At 39.7% G+C, this 19,926-nt stretch overlaps 1 protein-coding gene across 1 annotated transcript in view; it reads left to right on the top strand.

Moving 5' to 3' along the window:
* The first annotated feature begins 18,560 nt into the window (after window positions 1–18,560).
* LOC106083632 (Y+L amino acid transporter 2) overlaps window positions 18,561–19,926 on the top strand; it is a 116,297-nt gene continuing 114,931 nt past the window's right edge. The window contains exon 1 of the mRNA XM_059362593.1: window positions 18,561–18,654. The gene's annotated coding sequence lies outside the window, so the exon portion shown is untranslated. The remainder of the gene's footprint in view (window positions 18,655–19,926) is intronic.

Below are 19,926 nucleotides of genomic sequence, written 5' to 3' on the forward strand. Positions count from 1 at the left end.
CCCAATCCCAAAAACACCCCTAAATCGGACATATTTACCGACCATGGCAATATGGAACTCAAATGAAAGGTATTTGCGAATAAAATACGAATATGATATCCAAATTTGGGACAAAGTTTCTGGGGGTCCACCCCTTCCCCAAAACACCCCCCAAACAGGACTTATTTACTGACCATGGCAATATAGGGCTTAAATAAAAGGTATTTGAGTGTATTGGGTTGCCCAAAAAGTAACTGCGGATTTTTTAAAAGAAAGTAAATGTATTTTTAATAAAACTTAGAATGAACTTTAATCAAATATACTTTTTTTACACTTTTTTTCTAAAGCAAGCTAAAAGTAACAGCTGATAACTGACAAAAGAAAGAATGAAATTACAGAGTCACAAGCTGTGAAAAAATTTGTCAACGCCGACTATATGAAAAATCCGCAATTACTTTTTGGGCAACCCTATAGAACACGAATCTGACATCCAAATGTCGGACCAAGTGTTTTAGGGGCCGCCCATCTCGGAGAACATCCCCCAAACAAGACAAATTTACGACCAAAGCAATATGGGACTCAAATGAAAGGTATTTGAAAGTAAAGCACGAATCTGATATCAATGTTAGGGAAAAGTGTCTATGGGGCCACCCCACCCCCATAACACCACCCAAATAGGAAGTATTTGCTGACCATTGCAATATGAGGCTCAAATAAGAGGTATTTTAGAAGAGACCACGTATCTGATATATGTTTCCAAAGCCAAGTCCCTGAGTGGCCGCCCCATCCCCCAAGGTTTGCCGACTATGGAAAAATGGAGCTCAAATGAAGGGTGTTTGGGAGTAGGCCATGAATCTGACATCAACATTCGGGACCAACTGTCTAGGGGACGTCCCACCCCCAAGGTGGACGTATTAGCTAACCAACACAATTTGGGCCTTCTAGACTGTGGAGCTCGATATTCACAGTTTTTAGGGCCCATACCCCAAACCGGACATATTTGCTGGCGTTTTCAATAAGGAGTTTAAGTGAATGGTATTTGAGATTAGAAAACGAATTTGATATCGAATTTTGAGGACAATGGCAATATGGGGTTTAAATATGATATTTGATAGTACAGCACGATGCTGGTTAATTTTCAGAGCTAAGCTAAGCTAAGGGCAACCGCTCTCCCCAAAACACCCCTAAATTGGACATATTTACCAACCAGGTAAATGTGGGGCTCAAATGAAAGATATGGGGGGGGGGAAGCTCGAAATTGATACACACTTTTCTGGGGGTCTACCGCTTCCCCAAAACACCCCACAAATAACAATTATTTTCGGACCATTGCAATAGGGGGCTTAAATCGAGGTATTTGGGAGTATAATACGAATCTGATATCCAAATGTGGGACCGTGTATTTGGGGCACCGCCCATTTCCTCAAAACACCCCCCAAAGAAAACAAATTTACCGACTATGGCAATATGGAGGTCAAATTAAAGGTATTTGAGATTAGAAAACGAATTTGATAACCACTATTGGGGCAAAGTGTTTGGGGGACACCTCATCCCATAAACTCCTCATAAACCAATGATAATATGGGGTTAAAATAAATGGTATTTGAGAGCAGAGCACGATGCTGACATCTTTTCAGGGCTAAGTGTCTTGGGGACCACCTCACCCCCGAAAACACCCCTAAGTCGGAGATAGATATTTACCGATCATGGCAATAGGGGCTCAAATGAAAGATTTTTGGGAGTAGAGCACGAAATTCAGGACCACGTTTCTGGAGGTTCACACCAACCCCTAAAACCTCCATCCATCACCCTGGGGGCCTTCCCTCTCTCAAAATCCCCATGACAATATTGGACTCAAATAAAATCTTTCAAGAATGGAGTACATCTAACATCCAAACTTAGATGACCCAAAAACCGTAGAGCGAACTCATAGACCAATAAGAATCTTATGGGATTCGGATAAAGGCATTTTATTCTTAAACTGTTAATTAAGTGATATACATATACTATTTTCGTAGCATGGTATTTTACCTAAAGCTCTTCAATTGTCAAAAATAATTATTCAAGGGATAATTTTGTTCCATATAAAGTAAAAGAAGGCGCAGGAGCCTGGCCCAGCTAGTAACATATATTGGGTTGCCCAAAAAGTAATTGCGGATTTTTCATATAGTCGGCGTTGACAAATTTTTTCACGCCTTGTGACTCTGTAATTGCATTCTTTCTTCTGTCAGTTATCAGCTGTTACTTTTAGCTTGCTTTAGAAAAAAAGTGTAAAAAAAGTATATTTGATTAAAGTTCATTCTAAGTTTTATTAAAAATGCATTTACTTTCTTTTAAAAAATCGGCAATTACTTTTTGGGCAACCCAATATATTCATCCACCGATTGTCATTGATAAGGCAGTAACCACTACAAATTTAAAAGATGGTCAAGAAATTCAGAATGGATTATATTTTACACATCTTAACATCTTTGCCACAAAAATATTTAAAAGGTGTTCTATATTAGCCTATATTTCGCTGTAGTTTCATATTGTTGGCCCAGTCTAAAATGCCATTTTATGTTGTTGTTTGATAAATTTCAAAATTTTACCTTGTTCGATACATGATATTTTACGAAAGCAAAGAAATTTTACTTACCGCAAACTGATGTAAAAGACTCTAAATCCCAAATATTCATCGATGTGCCTATAAAAAAAAAAACAAAAAATAGATGCATATTAACTCTACTCTTGTATTTTATGAATCAAAAGGATAAAAGAAAATATCTTAATGTTATGCTACGTTTTGTAAGTTTTTTTTGAAGTATTCGCTCTCTCTTTTCACTCGTCCCAAATTATTTATAGTAAGACTCCATAGCTTTTAAATGTTCCGCTGCATTGAGATCGAGTTCGTGTCTTAAGTCTTCGAGATCGAGTTCGTGTCTTAAGTCTTTTGTTTACATCTTTCTGAAGATAATTTCAGTTCCGTTTACTACTCTAAAAAAAGTAAATGTAGTGTCAAACTAAATATGTAACACATCAAATTGCAAATTTGCCTATGAAAATCGTATTAAGGAATCGGACAACACTCATTGATATATGAGAAGTTTGCCCTGTGTGTAACACATCCCGTTAACTTAGTTTTGAGCTAACGACCATGACAGCATTGCAAGGAAAGCCAATGACACTGTCCAATATCTTTAGTAAAGGTAACAATCTATTACACAAAAATATTTATCTGCATTCAATTTTCCACGCACAAAGTTTTTTTTGAAGGTACAATCAAGTCAAAAATGCTAATATCCAGTTTTTGTTTGGTTAAAACCGAAGGCATGCCTTTTCATTAAGTGTTAATGAACAACCATATATCAATAAAAGAATTACAACTAATGCGAGTGGACATATTACTCAGATGAAAGCAAAAACAAGTAAAAGCGTGCTAGGTTCGGCCGGGTCGAATCTTGGGAACCCACCACCTGGGATTCTTCTAAAAATTTATACAAAATAAATTTATACCACACTTCTATCAAAACAGCACAAATTAAAGCTCCTAGCAACCAAACAAGGATAATCGACAGGCCGTTTTATATGGGAGCTACATCAGGTTATAAACTGTCCACTGTACTTGGTGCAGTTGTTGGAAGTCATAACAGAATGTCTGCCAAATCGGGCACAAATTTCGGCTTGTGAATGCTTAAGAAGTCAAATCGGAAGATCGGTTTTTTATGGGAGCTATATCAGGTTATAGACTGATTTGGGCCGTACTTAGCACAGAACACTATCTGCAAAATGTTAGCAAAATCGGACAAAAATTGCGGCTTCCAGGGCCTCAAAAGTTAAATTGGGAGATCGGTTTATATGGGAGCTATATCCAAATTTGAACCGATATGACCCATTTGCAATCCCCAACGACCTACATCAATAGTGAACAATTTCAAGCGGCTAGCTTTGCGCGTTCGACCTCTATCGTGATTTCAAAAGATGGACGGACATAGCCAGATCGATGCGGAATGTTGAGACAATCAAGAATATACATACTCTATGGGGTCTTAGATCAATGTTTCGAGAGGTTACAAATGGAATGACTAGATTAGTATACCCCCATACTATGGTGGTGGGTATAACAAAGTGTTTGAAATCATTACTAGTTTCACATTAGCGCGTAGGTAGTAACAAATTAACTGCACTTAAGGTAATTTAGTGCGCATAAATGGCAAACGGAAACTTTAATATGCAGAGCTTATAAAAGATTATACCATTCATTACCAGATATCGATTCAAGAAAAGCCCAAGAGAGTATGATTTTAAATGCTTTTATTATATTTACACAGTCTGTCATAGACTCAGAGAAAATGTTTATTTAAAACAGCCATAACCTTGTGGTAATAACAAAAAGTCTGCTTAATTTTTAACTTGTAGTAATTTTTTGGTTAAACTGCATCACCATAGTGGGACAAGTCACCATTGTTTGTGCCAAGTTTGGCTAAGAGTAAAGACATGGCGCACTGCGGGAGCAAAGCTGTATTTTTCAACATTGGAATAGGCAAAAACCCTCATATTGAGACTTTAGGCCATGCAGAGGCTGGTAATTCAATACCGCCAAACAAACAGAGAACTGACGATGAGACCATTAACGACTGTCCCAATAATGGGAAGACTAGGTTAAGCAAAGATCTTAGTATTAAAACATAAGGCAGTGCAGGGCGAGAGACTCAACACAGCCTTACGAACAGAGACCCGATGATGGAACCATTATCGACTTAATCAAGATTCGGAAGACTAGGATAGACAAAGAACCTACTACGATAACATCTGGAAGTGCAGTGACCGGAAAGTCATTCCAGCCTAAAGAATAGGGAGCGGACGATGAGCCCATCAAACACTCCCAAGAAGCTCATTGAATGGAGGACCAATGATTGAGGTCATCCAGGTAAATCTCCATCGGAGCGAGACAGCTACACATGCTCTAATGGAGAAAATCAGCAAGTGAAAGATTCATATTGCATTTGGAACAATGTTTCTGGACAGAACCATATCAACTACCAATTATTCTATGCCAACAAAAGTGCTCGGCCAAGGAACTGCGTTATTTGTCATAGAAATTTAAATCATACATTTTCCCCAGAGTTGTCAATATCGGATGCAACAGTGGTGAATCAGAAAGACGGTGAATCATACCTGGCATCACTTTATCTGCCTTACGACTCTCCGACTCCGCCACCCATGTCGGAAATGCAACGGCTAGTAAAAATGCAAATTTTGCCCATAAACATTTCACTAAGGAACAGGGGCAAACTTCTCACATATCAATGAGTGCAGTCCGATTCATGTTTTAAGCTCAATGATAAGAGGCCTCCTTTTTATAGCCGAGTCCGAACGGCGTGCTGCAGAGCGGCACCTCTTTGAAGAAAAGTTTAACATGGCATAGTACCTCACAAATGTTGCCAGCATTAGAAGGGGAAAACCACCGCTGAAAATTATTTCTTATGGTCTCGCCAGGATTCGAACCCAAGTGTTCAGCGTCATAGGCGGACATGCTAACCTCTGCGGTACGGTGGCCTCCAAGCTAGTGAGGAAGGCAAAACATACAGGAAACAATCCTTAATTGTTTTCCATACCACTCCCCTAAGTTGGTTCATGTCTGGAATTGTGCCGCCATTTATGTAGCGGTGTTTGTTAGTTGCGAAAACCGCGGCAATGCTATAGGAAATGCCCCAACGTCTCATCATCTTCCCCACAAGCCCTACACATGCTAACACTTGGCGTACCGGTTTTGCATAAGTGAGATAGTTGTCCTAAGTGTCCCGCTATGATACCGAAAGCTATATAGACCTCCTTCTTACTTATTTTCACTCGAGGCTATTCGTCTTCTCACAATCCAGATCTCCAGATAGGGTTTTTTGCCGTCCAAAAGACCGTTTCGCTGTCCCTCAGTGTTACATACGCATTCGTCGACCACGTCCTTTACTAGCAATGCGTCGACACGAAAGGCTTCGGTTTAGCCAATTTCATTGACGGCACTCCTCTGGCCTTTACTGCGAAATCATCAGCTCTTTCATTCCCCCTTACTCCGCTAAGACCCTGTAACCAAACAATGCAGATTGTGCCTTCCTCTGAAACGTGACAGCGTTAGCGTCCTGGTTGTTATTGCCCTGATGGTCAGTTTACTGTCCGCAAATATGTTCACACTCGACGTTCTCGCGTGAACACCACACCACCTCACGCATTCCGTGATCGCCCGGATCTATGCCTGCAGGATCGTTTTATGCTCATGCAGTCGAATACAGATCTCAGTCCTTGGGTTCTCTATGTAGACACCCAAGTCCATTCTGTCCTCCAGCATTGATCCACCTGTGTAGCATGATCTTCCAAATGGCAAAACCAGGTCATGGGCTGATTCAGACCATACTTGACACAGCTGTTGGAAGTCATACCAAAACGACATATGAAAATTTCATCCAAATCAGATAAGAATGGTGCTCTACAGAAGCTCAAAAAGTCTAATCGGGAGATCGGTTTATATGGGAGCTATATCAAGTTATGAACAGATTCAAATTTAGCACAATTGTTGGTCGGACGCACGGACATGGCTAGATCGACGATATCATGACGATATATACTTTATGGGGTCTTAGGCACATATTTCGAAATGCTTCAAACGGAATGACGAAATTAGTATACCCCCATCCTATGGTGGAGGGTATAAAATCAATTTGTATTTGTTTGTCGGATTGTTTGTTTGTTTGTGTGTTCATTATAGACTCAAAAACGCCTGAATAATTCCGAGCAAAATGATCCCGTGGCGAAAATATCTGAAGGGAGGGACGGACCCCCCCCCCTTACCCTAATTTTCAGAAACGCCAGATCTCAGAGATGGTTGAAACGATTAAAGCCAAATTTTGTGTGCTCTCTTAAAGTAACCTAAAAAAAACATTTGGTTTACAAATTTCATATGGGGTACCGATGTTTTCGGTAGGATTCAAACTCGTTCAGCGTCATAGGCTACAATGGCTCAGATATCAGATTCATATTCTACTTGCAAATGCCTTTCATTTGAGTCCCATATGCCATGGTTGACAAATAAGTCCGATTTACGGGAGTTTTGGTGTTTAGGGTGGTCCCCCTAACACTTGGTCTGACAATTGGAAATCAGACACGTTTTCTAATCTTAAATACCTATCATTTGAGTCCCATATTGTCGTGATTGGTCTATATATATATTTGGGGGTTTGTGGTTTACAAATTTCATATGGGGTACCTAGGGGGGCCGCCCCACCCCAACAAACCCCCAAATATATATATAGACCAATCACGACAATATGGGGCTCAAATGATAGGTATTTAAGATTAGAAAACGTGTCTGATTTCCAATTGTAGAATATGAATCTGATATCCAAATGCGGGACCAAGTTTCTGGAGGTCCACCCCTTCTCCAAATCACCCTCACAAACAGCAATAATTTGCCGACCATCGCAATATTGGGCTCAAATAAAAGTTTTAGAGAGTATAATACAAATCTGATATCCAAATGTGGGACCATGTATTTGAGGTACCGCTCTTCCACCAAAACATCCAACAAAGAGTACAAATTCATCGACCATGGCAATATGGGGGTCAAATGAAAGGTATTTGAGATTAAAAAACGAATTTTATAACAAACTAGCCGAACGGGGCCCGCTCCGCTGCGCCTTCTTTAACTCTGTAATATATTTTTAGGATGGGGACACTTCGCCCTGAATGCGGATATCGAATTCGTGTCATTGTAGCTTATGACGCTGAACGCGTTTGAATCCTAACGAAAACATTGGACAAAGCGCTGCATATTTGGACCCAAATTTTAATACCATATTCGTTTTCTGGTATCCAATACTTTTATTGTGCCCATGAGGCCACTTTCGGATATGGGTGGCGTTTTTGTGGTAAGGGGGAGGTTCCGCCTCCACCCGATATTTAAAAATTGTATAGCCTTTGTTCCCTTCCAGACAAACGTAGACAATCTATGAAAATTTTTAGAAAGTCGGTTCAGCCAAGTAGTCATAATGGGTCTAATGGTGTTTTTGAGGGGTGGCGTGATCCCCAATACTTCGATCTGCTTTTGTATGCCAGATTCTTAAATCTTTCGTTTAAGCCCCATATTGAAATGAACGTCCAATATGTTTGTTTGGGGGAGTTTTGGGGTTGGGACGGCCCGATTGATGCTTAGGCTCAAATTTTAATACCATATTCGTTTTCTACTCTCCAATACCTTTCATTTGGCATGTATATTGTCCCGATCGGTCCACTTTTGATTTTAGGTTGTGTTTTTGGTATAAGGGGGAGGTTCTGTCCCCCTTTCGATATCGAAAAATATAGCCTATGTTCCCTTCCAGACTAACCTACACAATATGCGAAAATTTCGAGAAAATCGGTTCTACCGTTTTTCACTCTATACGGAACAAACAAACAGAGTTCCATATATCCGTGATTGGCTAATGTGCCCATTTTGGTCGTTTTTTGGGGGGGTGGGGTGACCCCCTATACTTCGACATGAATTTGTATGCCAGATTCGTTATCTATTCCCGCATACTTTTCATTTGATACCCATATTGTCTTTATCGGTCCATTTTAGATTTTGGGTGGTGTTTTTGGCGTAACGGTGGAGGGACCGCCCCCTTCCGTTATCAACAAATTATAAAGCCTATTCCTACTTCCTGACCATTTTCGTAATCTACTCTTGAATACCTTTCTTTTGAGATCCATATTGTCATGATCGTCAGATACACCTATTTTAAGGAGTTTTGGGGCTGGGGCGGCCCCCCAGGTACTTGGGAAATTCGTACTCTACTCTTGAATACCTTTCATTTGAATCTCATATTGTCTTGATCGGTTCACTTTTATTTTTAAGTAGTACTTTTGGGGTAAGGGGGAGGGTCCGCCCCCCTCACGATATCAAAAAATTATATAGCCTATGTTTCGTGGGGTTTCGTGACCCTCTATACTTCGACATGAATTTGTATGCCAGATTCGTTATCTACTCCTGCATACTTTTCATTTGATACCCATATTGTCTTTATCGGTCCACTTTAGATTTTGGGTGGTGTTTTTGGGGTAGCGGCGGAGGGTCCGACCCCTTCCATTATCAAAACTTATGAGGCCTATTCCTATTTCCTGACCATTTTCGTAATCTACTCCTAAATACCTTTCATTTAAGTTCCATATTGTCATGATCATCAAATAAACCTATTATCAACAAATTATAAAGCCTATTCCTACTTCCTGACCATTTTCGTAATCTACTCCTGAATACCTTTCTTTTGAGATCCATATTGTCAAGATCATCAAATAAACCTATTTTAAAGGGTTTAGGGGCTGGGCGGCACCCCAGGTACTTGGACCCAACTTTTATTATGAAATTCGTACTCTATTCTTGAATACCTTTCATTTGAATCCCATATTGTCCCGATCGGTCCACTTTTATTTTTTGCCAGTACTTTTGGGGCAAGGGGGAGGGTCCGCCCCCCTCCCAATATCAAAAAATTATATAGCCTATGTTTCCTTCCAGATCAACCAACACAATTTGTAAAAATTTCAAGGTAATCGGTTCAGCCGTGTTTGAGTCTATACAGAACAAACCGACAAACAAACACAAATTGAATATTATATATAAGATTTTGGGGCCAAGTGTTTGGGGGACGTCTCATCCTAAGAACTCCCCTTAAACCAATAACAATATTGGGTTCAAAGAAACGGTATTTGAGAGAGAGCACGATGCTTATATTTCTTTCAGGGCCAAGTGTCTGGCCCTGAAACACCCCTTAATCGGACATCATGAGAATATAGGGCTGAAACAAAGTCTGTTAAGAATGGAGTACATCTAACATCCAATCGTAAATGACCCTAAACCCTCCGAACGAATTTATAGGCCCCGTTCAGCTAGTAACCAGAAATTCCACTCGAGGCCTAAAAGTAATATCTGAAATTTTAAGAAACTTCGAAAATTATGTTCCAAATACGAAAATTCGAGCGAAAACTGCGTTTGTGATAATCGATAATAATTTACTATGGAGAGGGATACAAATTCTCTGGTGGATATTTTTTTCCTCTGGTGAGAAATAATTTACATTTTGCTGCCAAGCGGTTTGACTTTAAATTTTCGACCATTATCTAAAATTTAGCAATTATCATACGATGTATTCACTTAAGTGTAAACAAAAATGCATTCATTCTATTTTTCAGATGACAAAATTGGAGGGAAAAATTTACTATTCTTGTGAGAATTACATGATTTGCAAATATTGGGTTGCCCAAAAAGTAATTGCGGATTTGTCATATAGTCGGCGTTGACAAATTTTTTCACAGCTTGTGACTCAGTAATTGCATTCTTTCTTCTGTCAGTTATCAGCTGTTAATTTCAGCTTGCTTTAGAAAAAAAGTGTAAAAAAAAGTATATTTGATTAAAGTTCATTCTAAGTTTTATTAAAAATGCATTTACTTTCTTTTAAAAAATCCGCAATTACTTTTTGGGCAACCAATATTTGAATTTAGTGCTTAACTAAGAACCACTTAACAACACTCTTTCCTTTTTATGCTGTCAAAGCATAAGCATGCATTCTCATTTTGTTCAACACCTTTCAATGTTAAGGCATGCGCATAAACGACCTTTCCGATAAAGAGAGAGAGAGAGAAAGAAAGAGACGAGAGTGAGAGAGCAAATCAAAAAACCTCCAACCACCAAAGGCTGACCTTGTTCACATTGAAATCGCAAAGTCCTCGCCGTCTAACAACCTTCCTCATTCACACGCACACATTTTCATGCACATGAACCACATTGCCCAAATGAACCAAAGCCACAACAACAACAACTCAAAAAAGCGAGCAGCAAAAAACATGAAATTCAAAACCTGAATATGCTTCCAAACAATCCAAACAAAAAACTAAACCCTCAATCGCATCTTTAAATGTTAAAAAGGAATTTGAACTTTTTGTTTAAGGTTTGGTGGTAGACGATTTTTGAAAACTTCATCATCAACAGAATAATGATTCGGGCTTTTGAAGGCAGACGAGGGCCAAAGGAAGAAAGACATGGATAAAAACAAGAAAACAAAACATTTAATTTTATGTTGAGTTTCAAACAGCAGTAAGAACAGCAGCAACAACAACAATAATAACAATGATGAGGTCAAAGAAATCCATGCCAGACTGAAGTGGCCGAAAACAAAACCTTATAATTTCGCAAACCAACCCAACCGACCCATTGCAAGCAGGGTCCCACACACATAAATGCGGTCGTTGATAAGATTCTATTAGTGAAAATCGCTCTGTAAGACATCTTCACTTCAAAAATAAGAAATAGACGGCAACACTGGTTACTCAAGAGCCTTATAATGAACGAAAATAAATTTAAATGTTGGCCCACAATAAGGCAGTTAGTCAACAGAATGTTGCAAAATTAATATTGAGGTAAATTTAAAACTAAAGTTTGACTAAAGCAAACTCAATTGTGGCATAGAGAAGTATTTAAATACGATATGTACCCGTCTGCTTCGAACTTTATGTTCATACTAGCTGGACAGGGCCCACTTCGCTGCGACTTCTTTCACTTCCATATTTTAAGTGAACCCTTTATTAGCACGGTCATGAAAAAAGTGCTGTTTGGTGGCGCTGGTAAGGCCCTTCAGATATTTCGCCCCAATATGGATATCATATTGGTGCTCTACTCCCAAATTTCTTATATTTGAGCCTTATATTGTTATGGTGAGTAAATGCATCAGGTATGGTGGTATTTTCGGGGGTGGAGTGGACCCCCACATATCAGATTGGTGCGCTAGTCTCATTTACCTTTCATTTGAACCCCATATTGTCATTATTGGTTTATATTTCCATTTGGCGGGCTTTGGAGGTGAAGTGGCCCCTCTGGAAATCCCACCTTAAATAAGGATACCAAATTTTGCGGTGTGGGGAGGCCCCTCAGACACCAAGGAATACATTTTTATACCAGATTTGTACTCTACTTTTAAATACCTTTCATTTGATACCCATATTGCTCAAAGTGGTGAAAGAGTCCTTTTGGGGGATTTTTTGGGGGCGGGGGTACCTCCCGAACACTTTGGGCGAAATTTGTATACCAAGTTCGTACTCTACTCTTAAATACCTTTTATTTGATACCCATATTGTTCCAATCGATAAACATGTCCGTCCGGATGGGTTTTGGGATGGGGCGTCCCCCCGGGTTTTTTGACCAAAAATTTTATACCAATTTCGTGTTTTTGGGGGAAGGTCCGGATTTTTTTTTTTATATCCGGTTTTCGGATATCAAAAAATGTAGAACCCTATTTTCACCGGGGGCCCAAACTCTACCATCTGTGAAAATTTCATGAAAATCGGTGGAGCCGTTTTTGAGTTTATACGGAACAGACAAACAAACAAAGCGTAATAATTTCATTTTTATATGATAGAAAGATAGAAGAAGATGTCAAGAAGTTGACATACATATATCTCAAAAGGTTGGGAAATGGATAGAGTGTAAGAAGGATATTAATGCCTTCTCTGAGGATGGCATGATCCTCATCGTTTGGGTGTCGGGTCATAGCGGAGTAACTGTGAATGAGAAAGCAGACGATGGGGTCAATAAACTTGGTTAGCCAGAAGCCTTGTGGGTCGACGCAGTCCGGGTTAAAAGAGAATAGAAGATATTCGAGAAGCTAATATAACAAGAAGGAGTCCAGATGATCGAGGCGTCTGGATATCTATTCCGAGTTCAGCAAGTGGAACGAATGTTCTGTCATACAAAATTTTCAGCGTTGGTTTTCCTCTTCTAATGCTGGCAACATTTGTGAGGTACTATGCCATGTAAAACTTCTGTCCAAAGAGGTGTCACACTGATGCACGCCTTTCGGACTCGGCTATAAAAATGAGGCACCTTATCATTGAGCTTTAACTTGTATCGGACTGCACTCACAGATATGTGAGAAGTTTGCCACTGTTCCTTAGTGTTTATGGGCAAAATTTGCATTTACCACACGGGCTGGAACTTTGAGCTCCGAATTGTTTGGTGTTCATCGTTATCACGGAAAACTTAGCTGAAAGCTATCGGGCGCGTCCACAGGTTGTTCACAATGAAAAGCTTCGTAGCTGCAAATGCGGCCGCGGGCAGTCAGCGATTCCGCGAGGAGAGTGAGGAGTCATGATATTCGAAATGACAAGGTTTGTTATTGGCGTTTTCAAATATCCAAAGGCCCATATCAGCGTCTGTTCCCAGGTTAGGGATAGCTTGAGGTAAGCGTCGGATTCTCGGAGCAAGCGGGCCGCGACATCGAAAGATGCATTTTTGCTAACGTCGCGACGGAAAACCAGGACGAGGGGACTCAGGTACTTTCTGCGAGCGCATAAAGAAAAACGACCACTGCCCCTCACATGATACTAAAATCGTTTTGGGATATATTAATGCTAAGATAGGAAAGGGAAGTATCTGTAGTCCAACAGTCGGATAATTAGGCCTCCATGAGATAACGTCCAGCAATGGATTAAGGCTGATAGATTTTGCCGTGGCAAAAACATGGTAGTTAGTAGCACCAGATTTAAACATAAAACAAGTAAAAGCGTGCTAAGTTCGGCCGGCCCGAGTCTTATATACACTCCACCATGGATCGCATTGGTCGAGTTTTTTTCCCGGCATCTCTTCTTAGGCAAAAAAGGATATAAGAAAAGATTTGCTCTGCTATTAGAGCGATATGAAGATATGGTCCGGTTTGGACCACAATTAAATTATATGTTGGAGACCTGTGTAAAATGTCAGCCAATCCGAATAAGAATTGACCCTTTAGGGGCTCAAGAAGTAAAAGAGGTCGATTTATATGCGAGCTGTATCGGGCTATAGACCAATTCAGACCATAATAAACACGTATGTTGATGGTCATGAGAGAATCCGTCGCACAAAATTTCAGACAAATCGGATAATAATTGCGACCTCTAGAGGCTCAAGAAGTCAAGATCCCCGATCGGTTTAGATGGCAGCTATATCAGATTATGAACCGATTTGAACCGTACTTGGCACAGTTGTTGGATATCATAACAAAACACGTCGCGCAAAATTTCATTCCAATCGAACATGGCTAGAACGGCATAAAATGTCGCGACGATCAAGAAAATTTTGTACTTTATGGGGTCTCAGACGAATATTTCGAGTAGTTACAAACAGAATGACGAAATTAGTATACCCCCCATCCTATGGTGGAGAGTATAAAAATTCACATAGACATTTGGTTGTAACCAGATCAAGAGCAAGCAAATAAATTGAACTTTGTGTTAGATGGAAAGAAAAAGGAAACGGAAGATGTGAGTGCGAGCGAATTGAGATGTACAGGAGTCAGAATGAAGTTCAAAAATTTTAGCAAAGAAAATTTACATCCAACCGATGACTTTGGTGCAGCCATATCCTGCTGCAGAGATAAAAATGGAAATCTAGCAAATGATACAGATAGTGTGCTTGGTATGTGGAATGAACACTTCTCCCAGCTGCTGGCATCCGATGATGGTGGCGAAGAGGACCCTGTGGTACCGCTGAACCAATCACTGATGATGGAAAAAAATGTTTACCTCCTAGTCAGAATGAGCAGAGACCCGACTGAAGAAGAACAACGCAGCAGGTGCCGACGGGTTATCCGATGAACTATTTATGCCCGGAGGCGACACGCTGATAAGGCGTATGCATCAGCCTGTCTGCGCAATCTGGCTCGAAGAACGCATGCCAATGATTGGAACCTCAGCATACTCTGTCCCGTACGCAAGAAAGGAGACAGGAGGTAATGTGCCACCTATTGGGGAATAAGTCTCCTCCCCATCGCATGCAAAATACTCTCGAGCATACTTTGTGAAAGATTAAAACCTAAATTGGGCCCTATCAATGCGGCTTTAGACCTGGTAAATCCACCCTAGACCAGATATTCACACTGCGCCAAATCCTGGAAAAGACCCAAGAAGGACAGCTCTTACCATCTCTTTGTTGACTACAAAGCCATGTCTGAGTTGAACATCCCTGCAAAATTAATGAGACTCCGCAGGACGACACTTGTTAACACACGTTCCTCATTAAGAATAGAAAGAATCTCTCCAAACCATGAAATACCAAACGAGTATTAAGACTAGAAAACAGTTCATCGTGTGATCTCTTTGATAGCATGCTGGAAAAGATTATACGAGAAGCAGGTGTGAATAGGCATGGCACACTACTCCCAAAGAAAATATGCTACTCGCCTATGCCAACGACATCGATAACATGGGTCGGTCACCTGAAGTAGTAATTGCAGCCTTTGAGGGAATTAAAAGGGAATCAGTGAAAATGGATCTGACAGTAAATGGAGATGAAACGAAATGGATGGTATCAACTCCCAAAACGCCTTGTACAACCGATCAGATAAAGAAAATAGAATAGCCAGAAATGAAAATGAAATAGTCAGAAAGTTTATCTACCTGGGCACCGCCATAACCAAAACAAATGGCACCAGTTTTGAAATAAAGCGATGAATAATACTGGCAAACACATGCTAATTTGGATTGAGTAAGCAGTTTAGAAACAAGGTCATCTTTCGACAGACGAAGATAACACTATACAAGACACTGATACTACCCGTGTTGTTTCATGGTTCTGAGGCATGGGTACTTGTGAAAGCAGTCGAGGCAGTGCTTGGAGTGTTTGAGAAAAAGATTCTTTGTAAATGAACCAGTTAGCATTGATGGAGAGTATCGGTTTCGTATGAACCACGAACTGCATGAGCTGTATGGCGGCTTTAGGATACAACGGTTGCGGTGGCTAGGTCATGTTGTCAGAATGAATGAAGAAGCTCCTGCACGCAAACCGGGAAGACCAAAAGCCCGATGGATAGACAAAGTGGTGAAAGATATCTCGAAACTTGATGTCAGATATAGGAAAGGGCACATTTGATAGCATTATCAACTTATCAAAATCATTACCTTATTCTATAAAATAATGAAGTTCCAAAGTCCAGCCTACTTATTCTCAAAGTTTCAATTTGGAGCGTCGAAAAGAACTCATTGTCTAATCGTTCCCAGGTATCAATTGTTGCTGATACATATTTGGAATATTGAGATTCCTTTGTAGGATATTGTCCGGCTTTAGGCCATTGTTCAATGCTTACATTCAAAGAATAGTATAGCGAAAAACATTTAAAAGTCAGCTGAAGTGTGTTGTTGCTAGAAGCATTTCCCATGTCGCGATTTCAATTTCGACCAAGAAATATCATCAGCGGAGATGTCAAATGGATAATGGTGCTTAACAACCATTACAACTAGAGTAAGTTTTAAAGCACACGTCTCAATTTGAACAGGGCTCTTTAAGACGATTTAAGTCTTACTTCCCTTATTAAAACCCACTTTATCCAACGATGCCCATAACAACAAACACAAACATCTTTTGGGAAACTCATTTTTGTTCCTTCCTCGGTCTGTTGAAATCACGCTTCAGTCCTTAAAAATAGAGATATTGAGCTGAAACTTTGCACAGATTCTTCTTCTATCCAAAGGCAGGTTAAGTTCGAAGATAGGCTATATCGGACAATATCTTGATATAGTCCCCATATAGACCGATCAGCCGATTTAAGGCCTTCGACCCATAAAAGCCATATTTATTATCCGCTTTTGCTGAAATTTGGGACAGCGAGTTGTGTTAGGCCACTCGACAACCTTCTTCAATTTGACTCCTATATGACCAATCCGGCGATGTGAGGTCTTGGGCCCATAAAAGGCGCATTTGTTATCCGATTTCGACGAAACTTGGGACAGTGAGTTGAGTTAGGCGCTTCGAGATCCCTCTTCAATTTGATCGGTCCAGATTCTCCTTCTTAAATCGATCTCTCGTACTGAGCGTATTGAGAAGGCGCACAGATGGTGGACACTATGTAGAGGGGCCGTAAGCTCGAAATGGGGTCTGAATCAAAGGATAGTCCAATGGCTTCACAGGAGCGAGATTAGACCAATACTTACTTACGCCGCAGTAGTTTGGTGGACTGCTACGGAAATAAAGTGCAACGTAAGGACCATACAACAGGCTCAGAGAACATGTTGTCTTGACATAGGCGAAGCGATAAGGACCACGCCTACTAGGACACTAGAGACTATTCTAGATGGGGTAAAGCTGCCGCTCTCTCCGGAAGTCAAATACTCGGGTGTGATTCTTGCCCACAAACTGTTTACGGCGGTTGCTCGGCCGATTCTCACCTATGGATGTCTGGTATGGCATCGGCGTTTGAGCGACTATGTCCTCTGCAGGATGATCAAGAATGTACAGGGTACCGCGGTGATGTTGACCTTTTCTTAAGGGAGGAGTATCCTGATAGAAGCGTGGCGACGAAGATCACCTAAGACAGCGAAACAATTTAGAATATTCAGTTTTTTTGGACGTTTCGACATCCCCGCCCAATACGGTTTAGATCGGACCATATCTGAATAAAAAGGCATAGATGACACATTTATCATTTGACTAAATCAGTAATTCACTAGATTCCTGAACCTCCGTATTGAATATTGCCCACATAAGACAACATTTGTATATAGATACTCTTTTAAGATTTTTGACACAGATGTTTTTATTATCCGATTTCGACGAAACTTGGTATAGTGAGTAGTTTGGATCCTGTCGATATCCTTACGTAAATCCCAATTTACTCCTCATCTGATTTTATAAAGTGAAAACAGACATTGATTGAGCAATTAAAACAGGTTTTAATGATCAATGTAAACGTATTTTATTTTGCTTTAAGTATAGCTGTCAGTCTATAACATAGGAAATAATCTGCCTTCCAAATTTTGGCATGACAGAACTTAATCTACTTTTACTTGTTATACAAGAGATACGATTTTTACAACAAATTTTTTAATAAAATTTTTATCGAACTTTAATCTTAATTCTTAAAAAGTATTCACCATTAATTTGTGATTTTGTTTTCATCCTTTCAGTTTTCAATTTACCAATATCTCAAAGAAGGCTGAAAAATGGACATTGACACTGAAATACCTACATCGTCAATAGCTTATCGAAAATCCTACCCTAACGCAATTCTTAGAATGCTAACAGGTTACACATTCCATTGCAAAAACTAAGAATGACGATAGAGAATGTAGGTCACACACAAACAATGGTGGTTGCCAAAACTCAAGCACATTACAAGCACAGCATGCCAGCTAAGATTCAAGTTTGAACCATGGGACAAGCACATTTCATTTCAATGGATGGGGGCTAATGTCATTATTCTTGAACAGAGAGAGAGTGAGAGAGAGAGAGAGAGAGAAATGGAAATCGAGAGCCACACAAACAAATGAGAGAGAGAGCAGGAGAACCCCGAAGAGCATGAGCAATACTCAAAGATTGGATTCTGTGCTGTAGATGTTTAACAAACCATCATCCAAGCAAAAGCATCCTTGTTTATCAACCAAAGTCCTTTATCAACCATATTTTGGATTGGGTAAAAAGTTAAAGGAGCAGCATTTTGACAGAGAACTTTTAGTTTTTCGGCGGCATACATAAAGAAAAGGTGTGAAAGAAAAAAAATCAACAGTAAACTAAAGAATAGCAGTGAATAATTTAATAAAAAAAAATCTAAAAAAATCAAAAAAATGTGTTTTGATTAAAACGAAAGCACTTTTCAAAAATCTCAGTGACTTCTGTAGTGAATTTCCCCTTTCCACATATCCTTAGAGTCTTGTGTAAGTATACAAATGGAAAGCACCACGTGTTTATGTTAATATTTACGACCTTAATAAAGTTTATGAGCCTTTGTCATTATACCTTTTAAATTTGTCTACATGGCAATAATTTGTCCATATATCACAGCTGCTCACCTTTGTGTATCTGATATAATTGCAATGTTAGTCATTTTGATTTGGTTATTGAATTTTCATAATCATTTGTCCTCGTTTGAAGGTTCTTTCAATTAAATGTGGTCTATGGCCACCACACAAAATCTCTGCACAAGACATGAATGGAAGATCCCCACCCTAGTAATACAGCGTAAATGTGTGTTACACCCTTTTTACCCTCCTGCCCACGCTTGCTCATCACCCACTTTTATAATTCTCCCCCGTGTTGCGAGAGTGTTGTGTGGGGATGGACATACCAAATATACGTCACAAATTCAAATGTCTATTCATTGCTCTTTGCCTTGTCCTACGTTTCATACATACGTCATAATTGCTGCAACGACAACAAAAAAAAAACAACGTCAACTGCAGTAAAAAGGATATCACAGATTAGTAATCCATTAATCTCAACACGTATACGAGTGTTGCACACAACACAGACCAGAATGGAAAAATACAGACAAAACGCTTCATAATAAGCTACTTGACAATGTATGCCAGTTGCAACATCACCACCATAAACCATGAACTGTGAAATGTCAAGTGTGATATGCTGACTGAACAATTTTTTTAGTGCTGATTAAAAATATCATTAAATTTGTATGTGGATTACCAAGAAATCTCTAGGCCAAAACGAATTTTAGTGAACTTAGTTGGAATTGCTAAGAAAATAGGCTACAAATGTAAAAAAAAAAACCAAAAACTTTCCGTTTAAAATTTCATTAAAATTTTTCATTTACTAAAAAAAAGAAGTGGCAGCTGTGTGGAACATGGATATGATGATTGAGCGGATTACGAATGGCCTTAAACGACTCGTTTAAGTCTGCATTTCCTACAATCAGACCACGAAGCAAACAGCGACCGCCATGGTGGTCCACAGTAGCGCTTGGAAGGATTACAGAAAACTCTTCAACAACCCACAAGGGCTCCAAAGGACTGGTACATCCATAAGGCTGAGCTAAGATTAGGAATATCTCTGCACCTCGTAATAGATACTCATTTACACGGCAATATTACAGTAACTCAGCATAGACATACTCTAAGCAGTTGGTTGTCCCAGTCGGTTTCCAAATGCTTGGAATTTTTTTACGAAAAACAAAACACTTTTATTACGAAGTT

Source organism: Stomoxys calcitrans, chromosome 2, assembly GCF_963082655.1.
Source record: "Stomoxys calcitrans chromosome 2, idStoCalc2.1, whole genome shotgun sequence".
In the NCBI taxonomy this organism is placed as follows: domain Eukaryota; kingdom Metazoa; phylum Arthropoda; class Insecta; order Diptera; family Muscidae; genus Stomoxys; species Stomoxys calcitrans.